Genomic DNA, 15,544 nt, shown 5'->3' with positions numbered 1-15,544 from the left:
CTCTAGAAAATTTGGCATTAGATTTGGGGGGCTAAATGTGAAAATCATGTTATTCCCAGTTTTTGGGACTAAATTGAATAATATGCAAAAGTTGTATGATTTAGCAATTGAATGCGAATTTGGATGTTTATTGTTAATTTATTCTATTTGTTTTAATCCATAGCTAATGTCGACTCAGAGTCTTGAAAAAAGAAAGGAAAAGACAAGATCGTCAACAAATAGCTCGGAGTTTACGGTTTGTGTTTCTATAATCTGAACTCTTTGTAAATTGTTGCATTATGAACTGTTTGTGAATGGTAAGAATACATGGTGAGTTAATTGTGATAATGAAATGATTTGAGTTGAAATGAATTGATTGATATATCTGAGGATTAAATTGAATAATTATGAAAAATTTATATATATTATGTAAATGTGAAATTGAGTATGTAATGTGATGATAAAATGTTGATATATGTAACTTATATGTTTATGATGAAAATGAAGGTGAAATACAGTATTTGATTCTAGTGAATTGTGAAATGGAATCCCTATTAACTATTCGAGTAAAGTTGGATATAAGTAGCATGCCATAGGATATGAAGAGTTTAGACTTATTTTGAATACGAGTTGATGAGGCACTAGGTGCCAATTTGCTTCGGTTTAACCGATGAGATACTAGGTGTCAAATTTATTTATAGCGTTGGGCGTAACCACTTACTTCAGATTTATTCGATGAGGCACCGAGTGCCAAACTAATGTGTTGGTTGGATCTGTGTATTTGTTCGGGTCTGAGTCACATTAATAGAGGAACTAAACAGTAAAATTCGAGATAATGACATTGAAATGATAATGCTATTGAATTAACAAATATTATGGAATGAAATATAATGTGAAATGGAAACTAAAGTAGTGAATGGATATGTGAATAAAGAATGGTGTTGATTACATATTAAATGAATTGAACTATGATTTATATAATTATTGTATATATGAAATTAGATTTGGGTACCATATGTCATGTGAATTGAATTTGCCATGTATTAGTATTAGTAAAATGTATTTGATAAAATAATGCATATATGTAAACTTGCACATTTGATATGATAATTGCATAGCATTATTTAGTTTTAACTTGAGCATTTAAATGCATTGTATATTATTTTAATGTTCCAAATTATAGAAATATTGCTAAGTTATATTTAGAGTACGATTTTATTTTTCTTGCGTAGATTAGGTACCTATCAGTTCGATCATCAACTCAACATCCAACGATAATCCTGAACTCAAACGTTGGTGATATGATCATTTTGATTTTGGTAGGTACCTAGGAAGTCTTTTGGTTATAATGGTCATTTTGTATTTTGATGGCCTTGGTTATTATGTTTATTAAGTGTGTGTATATATATATATATGAGATGGTAATGATATTTTGTTGATGGCTTGCTAGGTTGATTAAGAGTCCGTTGGTTTACATGTAAAAGGTTTTATGGAAAATATTTTCTACATTTTTCTGTGTTTGTTTAATGAAAAATAACTTGGTTAATGGAAAATGACTTACAGGTCAACGTAAAATAAGCCCTTTTTCCTATAAAATGACTTACCTTTTTGAAAAACTTAAGTCATTTTCTAAAAAAGAACTCCTCTATAGGTAATTTTATTTTTATATAGAAATTAACTTAAATCAAACTTAATATTATTATATTGATAATAAATTATATTTTTATTTTTAAAAATATTTAAAAATCTTAATATATAATATGATATTTTTCAATATTATTAAACATATATATATCTTTTTGAAGTAATAAGACTAAACTTTATTTAAAAAATAAATCAAAACACAAGACAATATAGCCCCAAAATAGAACTAAGGCAAGTTCAAAACCTGAAAGCCCAGCAACTTGGCCTACCAAGTAGAATTGAAACAACATAAAAAAAAAAGAAAAGAAAAAAGGAAATTGTTAAACTAAGCCTTATTGGATAATATGTTTAAATATAACAAATTAAAGTGTTTTTGAATAAAAATAAAGTTAAGCAATTTCATAAAAATCAAGTTGAAATGGTTTCAATTGAGTCAAACAATTTCAAATATGTTTTAACAATTTTCAAACAAGTTAGAATTTCTCCAGGGCAAAAAGTATCGATACTTTTTGGCTAAGCATCGATATTTTGCAAGATATCGATACCCCTTTGATAATCGATACCAAATTGACATTCTACCATTTTCAAACCTTGGTAGGTATCGATCCAGTATCAATACTTTTCTTAAGGTATCGATATATTCCTAAGGTATCGATATTCTCACTACAACGGTCATTGAAATCAACATTAATTACAAAAAATATTGATACCTTTTTAGTGGTATCGATACTCGTTTTTGCAAGTGAAGTTAATGACTTGATATTTCATCCCCAATGGCTACATTCGCTTCTACAACAACCGAAACGGTTGGAAATCAATTAGAGGGTATAAATATCATCTTTCAAAGGTTTAGCGATAACAAGAAACGTGTGCAAAGCTTAAAGATCAATCAAAACAACCTAGAGATTAATTATTTTATACCTTTTCTTGTAAAAATTTGTGAGCTTTCATTGTATTTTTTTAGCTCAAGTGTTATTCTTTGTATTTGTGCTTAATTGGAAAAATCCTAATCTTGTAAAGATTTTTTTTCTTTATTTGCTTATTTGTTTCTTTTTGAGAGAGGGTTAATTCTTAAGGTTTTGGTAGAAACTTTAAGGGAGCTGTATCTTAAGATTTTGGAGCATAAATCTTAAGAGAGATTGTAAGGTTAAGCCTTGTCCTGAAAGGTTACTAAATTAGTGAATTTGGGAAAATCATTGGTTGTGGTAAACTAAGGTAGTGGAGTAGGCAATTGGGGTCGAACCATTATAAATCCTTATGTTCTTTGTTGCAAATTTTTCATTGCTTCCACCACAATTTCTTAAAGGCCAATTCAACCTCCCTATTGGCGATCTCAAGTCGATTCTTCCAAGCTAATTGAAACTAAAAGTCCCCTTGTCCAGTCAAATTAATAAACTGCCCCCCACCACTTCCCAAAAACACACTATTTTCCTATCAGTTGCAGTTTTCCTGAGACCATTGATGCTACATAGAAACACCATCTAGCATCTTCCACTACAGGAAAATAGACTTTTAGCGGCGTTTTTTTTGCCTTTAGCGACGCTTTCCCAAGCGCCGCAAAAAATGTCGCTATATGCAACGCCGCTAAAGACCATGACCTTTAGCGGCGCCTTTTTCGCAAACGCCTCTAAAGATCAGGACCTTTAGCGGCGCTTTTTTCACAAACGCCGCTAAAGACAATAACCTTTAGCGACGCTTTTTTCGCAAACGTCGCTAAAGACCACGACCTTTAGCGGCACTTTTTAGCAAATGCCGCTAAAGACCACGACCTTTAGCGGCACTTTTTTGACAAACGCCGCTAAAGATCATAACCTTTAGCGGCACTTTTTCCCCAAACGCCGCTAAAGGTCATGAAATTTTAAAAAGATATATATTATAAAATATTATAAAGGTCATGAAAAATTAAAATTCATTATCAAAATATTGAGGAGAATAATATCCATGATATAAAATAAAAATTTTCTATTAAAATTCATTGTCAAATTAAATTTTCTATGAAAATTTTAACTTTAAAACTAAATATAAAATTTGATGAATTCAAATTTAGAATTTAAAATAATAAATTAATAACACAATTAAAATTCAAAAATTAGAACTCAAGTTATTAAATATTAAAATAAAAATAAAAATATAGAATCAAAACTAAAATAAATAATAAAAATTAGATTAAATATAAAGATATAAATAAAATACAGCAAGTCTTTTACTAACAGCAAGTCCAACTACAGCTTCTTGTTTATTAATAAAAACAACAAAACATCTAAACGTTGCAAGACAATTTACAATCAAATATTAAAGCTTTGTTTATTTTCTCAAGCTGTAGTCCGTGGGCTAGAAAGACCTGTAGCAGAAATATGTTTAACGCAATGCCAAAAGTTTTTAAAAAAAAAATCAACATAAGAAAAGGAATTAGGAACCTTCTATAGCATTAGTGACAAGATCAACAGTTACATCATGCATGACCGACACATCACCTATTTAACCACCAATCAAATACACAATCAGAGATTTTAAATTTCCAGTCCTCACTAAATTTAAGTAATTAACTCGATAATCACTAAATTCACACTCAAATTAAATTGCCTAACTAATAAACTCATACCGGTTCCATGAACTTTCGTGAAAACATTGATATCAAAACCACCGGAAAACCTTCCTCCCTTGCCTTCGTCAACCAATTAAAAAAAAAACAAAAAACAGAAGTCAGCGAGCTAAATTCGAAGACTCAACATACAATAAAATGATGATTCGATTAAAAACTCGAGACTCACCGTAAGAACAATAGCTTTAACATCGTTTCACCTCGTTGCCTCAGCGAATTTCTCCTTCAATCCATCAATGACTGCAAAAATTCAAAAAAAAAAAAAAATCAAATCACCGAATCATTAATCAAAAATAAAGAAATGAAAAAAAGGGTAAATCAAAAGCTTTACTTGGAATAGCTAGAACAACGGAATGTCTAGAACGATCACCTTATGACCTTTTATCCAAAGCTTGAAATTTTCTAAAAATATGCCAGAAGATATATAGGGAGCCAATAACCTACGAAAAGAAAATTAACCAAATTAAGGAATCAATACAATCTGCAGTTTCAAGGCAAGGTAAATGACAGATAATCCATAATCAAGGTAAATGACATATATAACTCCCAACAGCCTTTAAATCGTTAAACATGGCAATCTAGTTTTAATTTTTTATTTTTAAGAAATTACAAGATAGTATAATGGTATAATTGCACTTTGTCCACTAAAATTTCCATTCATTTGTATCCCCTAAAATAATTTTTTGACTTTGCCTTTGGTATCAAGTATTTCTTTTTCCATTCAAAGCATGAACTTGTCTACATTCCATAGTCTTTGAGAAAAATCATTTGGAGGGATATACGCATCGAAAAGCAGGAAGACATCTAAATCATTTTTTTTAAGTTCACAAGTACAATTATAGTTATAAAATTATACATATTTGAATAGACTATAATCAAAATCAAGCATCACAAAGCACAATGAAAATAGTAATTAGAATTTATCTTGAACCAAATCTAAATAACTTTATAAAAAGGGCACAGAAAAAGATTTAAACCAAAATAAATTTGGTGAAAACACTATTAAACCTCATTGGCAAATCAAAAGCAATTTGAATACACCTAACTATGTGAAAAGAAAATCATAAAAGCAGCAATGAAAGGTTAGGAGAATCTTTGAAAGTACGAAAAGCAAATCTCTTTTAAACGTAAGCATATTTGTCATACCTCTTCTGAAATTGCTACGAAAGTTTCAGCTTCTCCATGACTATGACCAATAAGATCCTAAAGCAAATTCATCCATCTCTACACAAGGAACAGAAAGTCAATTATTAAAGCAATCTGGCAGTTCAAACTCATCCGGATGTCCAATTTGCTTCATCAACTTGTTTAATGCATAGCCAATGTGACTGCAATCAGAACTCTGGTAAAGGGGAAAATCCAATAAGAAAATTCAACATATCTTGAAAAAATTCTATAGAATAGAATAACCGAAAACCAGATCACAAGCTTTCTTGACATTTTATCAAAAAACTATATAAGAAACAGGAAGGTCAACGAGAAAGTCTAAAGGTTAATAAACATATCCATACTTATATAAAAGATTAAAAACCTTAATACAAGTTAGTACAACAAAAGGTTTTAATAAGCAATCAATTTAATAGCATAAAAATCCAATAGAAAATTAGATATCACAGTAGAAAATGTACAGAACCACAATGTACTGACTAAGATTAATACAAGTAAACGTTGTAACTCTTACACAGCCAGATAAGTTCTTCTTAACAATGACAAGGAAAAACAAAAATAAGTATCTAATCGAAGCACTTTCAATATCGCAAATCCCAAGAAAAACTGTAAAAAGTAAATCCACTAAAGTTTAAAACAAAAATTCAGAACCATTAGAGCAGGAAAAAGAAGAGAGATTTTTTAATACAATACATCTCAGACACCATAGGATCACATTCAAACTATTCTATTGCATTATAAAAACACTGACTAGTATATATTCAACAAGAGAAATATTCTTCTAAAGAAACAAAATTATTCAATGTAGACAAAATTTCATAGCACGCACCTCAAAAATTTTAACAAACAAAAAGAAAAACAATTAAAAAAAAAGGAAAAAGAAAACCCTGAACTACTAGAATTAAAGAAACCTATACCAGGCAGAAAAATGTAAAGCAACCTACTTTGTAGCAGGCATGGCCTCAAGTATTATAACCACAAAGAATATCTGACAACAATTGCCTACACCAAACCAACATGGAAATCAGTATTTGCAATTCCCACAACAAGTTGGGTTAATTTTATATGAAATAGTTTCCCTGCAGAAATCTAGCTTTTTGGACTTGTAAAACAACAAATCCAAACGAAATGACTTTAGTTTAAATTACGGCACTCTCCGCCATTCAGCCAATAGTGTTTTTTAAACATATACAAGTAAAGAAAAACAAACTGAATGAACAAGATAGGGAATGACAAAGCCCATGAGTAAAATAATGCAAAAAATAAAAATTCAGATAATAGTTGAAACAGAACTAACGGTTCTTGGATAAAATCTAGTTTGTTTTCTAAGCACAAAGATCCCTTAAGTTCCCAAATAAACACTTCAAAACCCTAATTCTATGTTTGTTTACCAAGCACATGCTTAAAATCTCACGATTCAGAAACTTAAAACTGAGATTTTGAAAAAAATACACTAAACTCACCATATCACTAAAACCAAGAGTTACCCAAAAGAACATGAGATCCCATAATTTCCCTTCAACTTTCTCACTAAACAAACAATAACCCATTTTTTGTTCTTTGAAAGGAAACAAGTAAACTTCCAAAACCCAGATCCAGAACAACCAAAATCGTTGAATTAAAAAAAGGAATCTATCATGAATACTAAAAAAAAATCGAATGCTTGAAAAAACAAATTGGGATCTTTAAGAAGAATCAACATAAAACTAAAAAAATGGTTTTAAATATAGCTTTTAAAAGAACTCAAACCTCAAGAAACCTCCGTTGTTAAGCTTTGGACTATGAGGAATAGTTTTTTCTGGTGACAAGAGACGAAAGCAAGAGGCGATAAACAAGCAGATCTATTCGGAGATGGGTATTTATGCTTAGATCAATTTTGATTGAAAGCTCTAAATCGAAGAGTAGGAAAGTGAATTCAGTGCAAAAATGAAAAGGAGTAGCTATGGTGGGTGAATTTATTGCAGTGAAATGAAAAGGAAAAAGAAGTGTGATTGGTGTAGGTGTATTGAATTGGTGTTGCTGGAAATGGGATATTTGGGGGCAAATTTTAAGAGTAAAAGGAAATGAGAAGAAGATGAGAAGCGGGTAACCAAAAAATTGTGAGCGGGATTTTAAAAAAAGATAAAAAATAATGGTCTTTTGTGGCGTTTTTACTAAAAACGCCACTATAGAGTTTAATTTTTTGTGGTGTTTTACCTAAAAAAGCCATTATTGCTCAATTTTGATTTTTTTTCATTTTTAACATTTTTTTTCTATTTTTTCTTTCAAAATTTTTGTGCTGAGATTATCATTTTTTGGATTTTTTTTAAATTTTGAATATTGAACTTTTTAACTGAAATATGGACTAAAATATTAAATATTAAATTTTAAAGCTTTTCATTTAATATATAAGAGGTTATCTAAACCTTAAACCCTTAATTATAGTCTTCAAACCCTAAATCATAAAACATAAACCATCAACCTTAAAAGAATAAAAAAACACTCTATAAAACAAGTTGGAACTAAAACAACACTTATTTAAAAAAAAACAAAAAAAGGGTTGCAACTTTTTAATAAGAAGATTGATTTACGAATAAAGGAAAATTCACTATTTTATAAAAAGAAAATGAGTTACAATTAAAAAAATATGGAGACACAAATGAGTGCAGAGGATTTTCGTTCGTATAAATAAATATATATTTTAATTAGTCAGTATAGATAAATATTAAAATCGTATAAACAAAAAACTATTAATAAAATTTAAAGGTAAACTTATCATTTAAAACGTTTTCCACAAAATATCCCTTCAATCCATTAAACAATATAACACCTTATTAATATATAAAAAATATTTTTTTTATCAAAATCAAGATATCTATTATCGATAACAATAATTAATTATAGGGTTTAAAATTTAATTATTGAATATGATTCACTTGAGATTAACATGTAAAATTGATTTTCGACGAAATGAAAAAGACATATATGGTAGAATCGTAACCATAGAATACGACCCTAATCGAAATGCATACATTTGTCTCATACACTATGGGGATGGTGAGAAGAGATATATTTTACATCCCAGAGGGGCTATAATTGGAGATACCATTGTTTCTGGTACAGAAGTTCCTATAAAAATGGGAAATGCCCTACCTTTGAGTGCGGTTTGAACTATTGATTTACGTAATTGGAAGGAACCAATTAGGTTTACGACGAACCATTAAACTTAAACCATAGAACCCTAAACCATAGACCTTAAACTTTAAATATTAAACCCTAAACCCAAAAATAAATTTAATCAATATCAAGTATTTCTTCCATAATTTATTATGAACATAAGCTTTTACATTAATATCAATGTATATATACATCAACATCCATATGATATTTTTTGGGTTTAAGGTTTTAAAAGTTATAGTTTAAGGTTTAGGGTTTTTTAAGGTTCTGAGGTTTAGTGCATTAGGGTTATAGATTAATGTTTATGATTTTTTTAGGGTTTAGAGTTTTAGGGGTTATATGACTTTTAGCGGCGTTTTACCGAAAGCGCCGCTAATGCTCTGGTTTTTAGCGGCGTTTTACAGAAAGCGCCGCTAATTCTCTGGTTTTTAGCGGCGTTTTACCGAAAGCACCGCTAATGCTCTGGTTTTTAGCGGCGTTTTACCGAAAGCGCCGCTAATGCTCTGGTTTTTAGCGGCGTTTTACCGAAAGCGCCGCTATTGACCTGTTTTTAGCGGCATTTTTTGTTAAAACGCCGCTATTGCTCTATTTTTAGCGGCGTTTTTGGTAAAACGCCGCTATTGCTCTGTGTTTTACAATTTTTGCGGCGTTTTTTGATGAAACGCCGCTAAAGCCCTATTTTCTTGTAGTGTTCTCTAGTTACTTGAAATACCTCTAAATCTCTCAGTAGGGCTCTTGCTCCTGTTGCCTTCCCGATCCCAATGAAACAACAACGTAAGGTTGTACAACCCATTCCAGGTAATTCTTCTCTTCCCTCTTTAAGCTTTCTGTGGCAATTATACGGGTCGTTTGGTTTGCTCATATTAAATATGCCTAAATCAGATCTTGGGAAGTCAATTCTTGTTATGGTGTATATCTCTAATATAAGCTCCTATTTCTTACTTGTCTTCAACATTGGACTGGAATTTTTTAATAATCCTTAACGCATCTCTTTCAATTTCAACTTCATCCACACCCATGCCAATCCCCAACCTAACTACTTGAGAACATGCACAAGCCTCCGCGGAAAACGGAGAGGCTATCCCATTCTCCAAAACTAATTTGGAGACTAAAACTTCCCACTGTCATTTTTAGCCACCAACCTTGAAGTAGATCTGAAATGTCGTTGGCTAAAAGCTGAATAAAAAATTATGCGAATGATTTGGTTCTTTGGGGGTCTCCATTCAAGAGCAAAAATGTGTTTGGTAAGGCTCTTGTTGATTAAAGCATCATTCTCCTGCACATATCTGATGATTTTGTCTGCCACTTCATTCCCAAAATTATTTTGGCCTTATGTATTTTTTTTGTTTCTCTCGTTCTAGATAACCCAAAGTGCGTAACAGAACATTCGATACTGGCTACTTGACCCATATTCAAAGACCCAGGTGAGCCACTCCCAATTCCCCAAATTGGGTTTAGATATCACCCATGGTAGATTTAAATGTGTCCATACTTCTGTTGAAATAGGGCATTCTCGAAATACATGCGTAGTAGTTTCCACACCCACACCACACCTTGGGCAGATTGTACTCGACCTAAGTCGTCTATAATGTAGATTAAATAGGGTAGGTAGAAAGTTCCAAAAGTCTTTTCAAGTTGTAATTTTTTGTTTTGCTGGGAGATTAAAGCTTCACAAGTTTTTGTAAAAGTGTTTTGTTGGGAGGTTAAACATAAATATTAATATTTAATTATTTATTTATATTTAGTTATATAATAAGTTATTTAATATTTTAATTTATTTTAATAATAAAATTTTTAAAAAATAATTTTAAATAATATTTTTCACATATTATTGAAAATATTCAATATTAATATTTTAATAATAAATATTTATTACAATTATAAATATATTAATAATAAATAGTTTGTATTATAAAGGTTAAAATATGTCAAAAGTCTATGTACTCTTCACAAATTTGCAATTTAGTCTCTATACTTTTATTTTCAAGAATTTAGCCCTCTACTTTTCAGATTTGAAAATCAAGTCAAATTGTTGACATTATTAATTTTTTCTGTCAATTTTGTTGATGTCACATTTTTAAATAAATAATACTCACTTGGTAATCATGTAACTAAAAAATGACATTGTAATGAACCCGAATTTAACTAAATATTTTTAATATATGCAAAAACAATGTAAAATATAAATTTATAGATATAAAATAAACGCAATTAAAGAATGAAAAGATAAGAAAATATCAAATGTATGTTTGTTTCATTAAAAACAGTTTTTATGAAATATTGTTAAGAAATCTGTTAAACAATAGAAAATATTTTACACATATTCATCCAAACACTAGAAAATATTTACTTTTCCAGAAATCATTTTGCAGAAGCCATTTTCAGTGAAACAAACAGTCCCTAAATTGTATGTTTAGTGTCCTTATAGTTGAGAAAAATGGCATGTTATGCAATATGCTTTTGGTTGATGCTTGGGAATTGTATGTTTAGGCTAGGCCTTAGAAATGTTTTGGTATGTTTGATATCTATGTCTATGCTTTACTGGGATGTTTTGATTATTTTTGCATCTAGGTCATTAAGCTAATAAGAAGATCACTTGTAAAATGTTTGAATGGTTTTTCTTATATATGTTTAACTAGGTTTGAATTGATAAATTGAGGTTCCATTGTAGGCATATTGGTTAGGCATCTAGGTTGACTGGTATATGGTATATTTTGTCATGATTTGGTGTGTTTTGAAATGAGTATTTATAGATTCAAATGGCTTGGCTTGATACTTAAGCAATGGTAGGTGAAATGGCTTGAATTTTAAGTTGTTTTAGGTACACACAGTCTACCACATGGCCATGTGAATATTTAATTTTGGTGCAGGTTTGTCAACACAATCACAGGGAGTTACACGGCCTGGTGACACGGCCATGTGACCTTGTATTCGAATTGTACACGGTTTGAGAACACGAGTGTGTGGAGTAGCCACACGACCATGCTTGAGGCCATACGGGCTGATCTCCTTCACATGGCCTGGCCATACGACTGTGTGACCCTTGTTTTAAAAAGTTTCCTATCTTTTTAAATTTGTTTCAAATTGATCCAAAATGATTGCCTGCTTAGTTTTAACCTTTCGTAAGCTCGATATTAACCTGTAGTTGACTGAAACACATGTTAATTTAATTAGTTATGATTTTTTTATATTTAATTGATATTTTTAAATTTAATTTGTTTGTAATTTTTTGGTATTTAGTTGTAGAATCTTATTGCCCGAGTCTGGTGACGGACCGGGTGAGGGGTGTTACAATTTTGATTAGACATTTGAATTTTCAACTTATAGTGTGTTGAGACTATAGTAAGTACAATCAATGACATATGTGCATAATAGTACAATCCCGGATAGTAAGTCATCAGGGGTGGATAATTTCAAAAATACTTAGAGAGAAGGAAGTTGATACCTACCTTACCGAAATTCAAAGAAAAACACCTTTTCTAGAAAGGGGATTCGAGTCCTTAATGACGTTAGTTAGCAAGACAAGGGACTTAGTTCAGTACCATAGGTGGGATAGTTTCTGTTAGATCTCGACAAAACCGGCTTACTCTCCCATTTTACAAGAATTTTATGCATCACTAAAAGAAACAGAAGCCAAGCGACCATTGGGCAAGCAATGGTCGCACGCCACTATTAGGGGCATAGAAATATCGATATCACCCTTAGAAATTTGTAGATATTATGATGTTCTATTCTATATGTATGATTTTCTACAAGATTTGGTTTAAAATTTTTCCAAAACATAAACATGGACATCATCATAAGCTACTTTATTGGAGGGAAAGGTGAATGGAAACATTAGTTAGACACTGATTGGATATTTACATATTAGACTATCCCATACGGATAAGATGTGGTTACAATTTATTTTCACTCAAATACATCATGTGATAAACGTATCTAACATCAATACTTTCGTAGCCACTATGCTTTATGCCATCTTACAAAAGGAAATAATTTGTACTGGAACATGGATATACTGAAGCGTGATCCATTGCGTTCGTAACAAGAAAGTAAGGTTACTCTTCCTACATCTTGTGACAACCTTATGCAAATAGGTGAAGGTTCCTATGGGCAGACTAGGATTATTTTTGCAGTCATCAAAGAATCCTATAAGAGAGTTCAATGCAAGATAATTTGTAGAGTTTTAGAAACAAAAAAAAAGGATTTCGAAGCCCAACAAAGTCTAGATGAAGCAACATTCCTGACTCATAATGGATAATTCGATGGATGCAAGAGACATAAATGATTTACAAGGATTATGCACGGAGACACAGCCTGTGGATGCCACAATTCCTATCTTTCAAATACAGCTCGAGACTAGTCAACATAAAAATTGATGAGGAGGACCTATAAGAGAAGGAAGATCCCAAAAAATAAGAGAACGAGATGTCAAAACAAGACTCGTACTGAATTTGAACTCTTTTTATTTTTATTTTTTGGATTGTTATTTTAAAACTTGGATGATTTTTTTCTTATTTTTGCTTTAGTTAGATTTTTTTTATCATTGCTAATTAAAAAAATTTGCTTATTTTTGTGTAGGAACTCAACGCTTTGGATGAAACTACATTATGGAGTTGAACAAGCAAGGTGGAGGTAACCCAACAAACATTGTGGAGCTGTCATGCCGAAACAGGTAGTCTCTTCTCTTAATTATTTCTGGTGCACATTAGGGACACTGTGCCAAATAATGTGTGGGGGGAGGTGACATAGAAAATTTTTAATTTTTGTTATTAGTGTTTGTTTATTATTTTTAATTTTTAGTTGAATTTTTCTTTTGTTTTCTTGTGTGCGTGTTTGTGCTTAAGCTTATAGAAATACAAATGATTGGTTAGGAGCATGTGAATAGGTTGTTTGTTTAAACTATAAATCTAGCTTAAGAATAAATGATTTTAGGTTATTTGCATTTGGACTAGTTAGTTCAATTTGTTATACCATAAATAGGAAAAAGGAGTTAAATATACCGAATGATAAATGTAAACACGAGTAGGCATACACGAGTAGGCATAGATGTTTATTTGAATTATAGGTTGTTTGAATTTTATAACTCAGATAATTGAAGCCAAGGTCATTGAAACGATATAGTATAATAAGTATAAAAACCTTACAAGTATGTGCTTAAAAATGAAAATTAATGAGCGAACAAAAGCATTGTGAGGGTTAAAAGCAAAGTGAATATGATAAAGCATAAAACGGTTAAAAGAAAATGGAGTGAAGAGTAAATAAATTGAAATAAATGAAAAATATGAGAAATTGAGAAAATCTTACTCATATTGGCACCAAATGTGGCACCTCAATCCCAACTGGGACGACCTGACCCTAATCCAGAACATTGCATTAGTCACCTGTAACGCCCTGATATGTATATCCCTGTTTTTGTAAATATTTAACACAAATCTGTATCTTATTCAGTGGTTAAGTTTTCTGGGTGTATGGGAGAAGTGCTAAGTTCAAGCTTTACCTTTGGCAAATTTTGGTTATTTTTGGATCCAAGCCTTCCCTTTTCGAGTGGCTTATATTAATTTGCGTGTAAATTCTTATCAGAATGAGCCTGTTGGTTCGAGTGGTAATGGTGTTGGTGTGTTAGAGGTCTTTTGTTCAAGTCCCTACGTCAGCAGGGGTATTTATTTTGCCCGGTTGTCTGATAGAGTTTCGATCAAGTTGGAAGTCTGAGGAACTTGAGTTAGTGGGAGAAAATCTAGGGATATGTTGTCATATCCGTGTTATTTTTATTTTTTTATTCCCAAAAATCTTTTCATCTATTTTTTTCTTTTGACGTTTATGGTTCTCATATCTTGGCAAATTTTGGCTTTTCTTGTTTCTTCAATTTTGCTCACCACTTTTAGTTTCCATAATTATCTTTGGTATTTTTGGGGTTTCCTTGCTTGATTAAGGTATGTGAGCATAGAATGATTTGCTCGGGTAGGGGTTCTTTAAATCTGTTATTGTATTTCTGAAATCTTTCATTTGGAACCTTATTGTCTGTTTTGGCAACAACAAATCAAAAAGATAGGGGCTCTCCTAGTTCTGAGTCGTAATCAAATCGTTGGGGGTGTTTTGAGTGAGTGTTGGATTTGATACTGGTTTTGTAGTTACGATGTAATTGTGAATTAAGTCTGACTGTGAGCATTGGTATGTCATTTTTTAGGTCTTAGAGGGTTCGTGTTTGTTGTTGCGTCAAAACTAAAACAGGTGTGCCCCTAAAACACAGAAAAACAAGATTTGAAAAAAGCCAAAAAACTATTCTATCAACGCCACACGGGCGTGTGGTCACTCATGTGGTAGGCCGTGTGTAAGGACATGGGCATGTGGTCAACGAAGGCACGACTGTACGCAGCACACGACTGTGTGGCAGCTCGAGTGTGGCTGTTTGGGCCACACGAGCATGACACACGGGCGTGTGGTTTTGGGGCCAGGCCATGTGAGCCAAATGAGCAAGGCCAATCTTAGCGTGTGAGCCCATATGGGCAAGCCACATGGGCATGTGGGCCCAAATTTCTGAAATTTTTTCTAAGATCATACGGGTCATCCCAATCGACTGTGGGCCTACCGCAGGGTCTGTAAGGGCTAAATAAACCCTAAAACTATGTGATCTGTTAGTTTGTAACACTGTTCTGAATATGATTATGCATGTCTGATTATTATGCTAATTACAATTCTGATATTTGTTTATATATAATCATGTTAAACATGTTTTAATCTATTAACTCTGTATATGTACTCTGTATCTGTTCTGTATATGATTGTGGGGTGGGATTTGTATTGATAGAGGAAGTGTTCTACATAGCTATCATCGCCTAATTTCTGGCAGCTTGGCTGTATTATATTTGATATGTGTCATATTGGCACAACGTGGTGTGTAGGGATTGGTGGGTGTTATAAACCCCACATGGTGTGATGGGATGGTTGGAGATGGTGTATAAAGAATGGGGGTAAGATTTTGATTTTTCTGATCTG

General features: G+C 31.7%; 1 long non-coding RNA gene across 5 annotated transcripts; it reads right to left on the bottom strand.

Annotated features, from left to right (window-relative positions):
* Window positions 1-3,766: 3,766 nt before the first annotated feature.
* LOC107918234 (uncharacterized) lies at window positions 3,767-7,492 on the bottom strand. 5 transcript variants are annotated; one of them, XR_001689984.2, is made up of 6 exons: window positions 7,142-7,492; window positions 6,337-6,394; window positions 5,372-5,567; window positions 4,557-4,665; window positions 4,395-4,465; window positions 3,767-4,288 (listed from the first exon to the last, which is right to left on the bottom strand). It is a non-coding gene; the product is annotated as an uncharacterized lncRNA (long non-coding RNA). The 5 variants fall into 5 exon arrangements; XR_001689987.2 differs by having other exon boundaries at window positions 5,372-5,449; XR_005901847.1 differs by lacking the exon at window positions 6,337-6,394 and having other exon boundaries at window positions 3,767-3,964; window positions 4,041-4,288; window positions 5,372-5,449; window positions 7,142-7,490.
* Between the last annotated feature and the right edge of the window lie 8,052 nt (window positions 7,493-15,544).

This window comes from Gossypium hirsutum, chromosome A09, assembly GCF_007990345.1.
Source record: "Gossypium hirsutum isolate 1008001.06 chromosome A09, Gossypium_hirsutum_v2.1, whole genome shotgun sequence".
NCBI lineage: Eukaryota > Viridiplantae > Streptophyta > Magnoliopsida > Malvales > Malvaceae > Gossypium > Gossypium hirsutum.
Note: the sequence above shows the minus strand (reverse complement) of the source record. Positions and strands in the feature narration are given on the sequence as shown.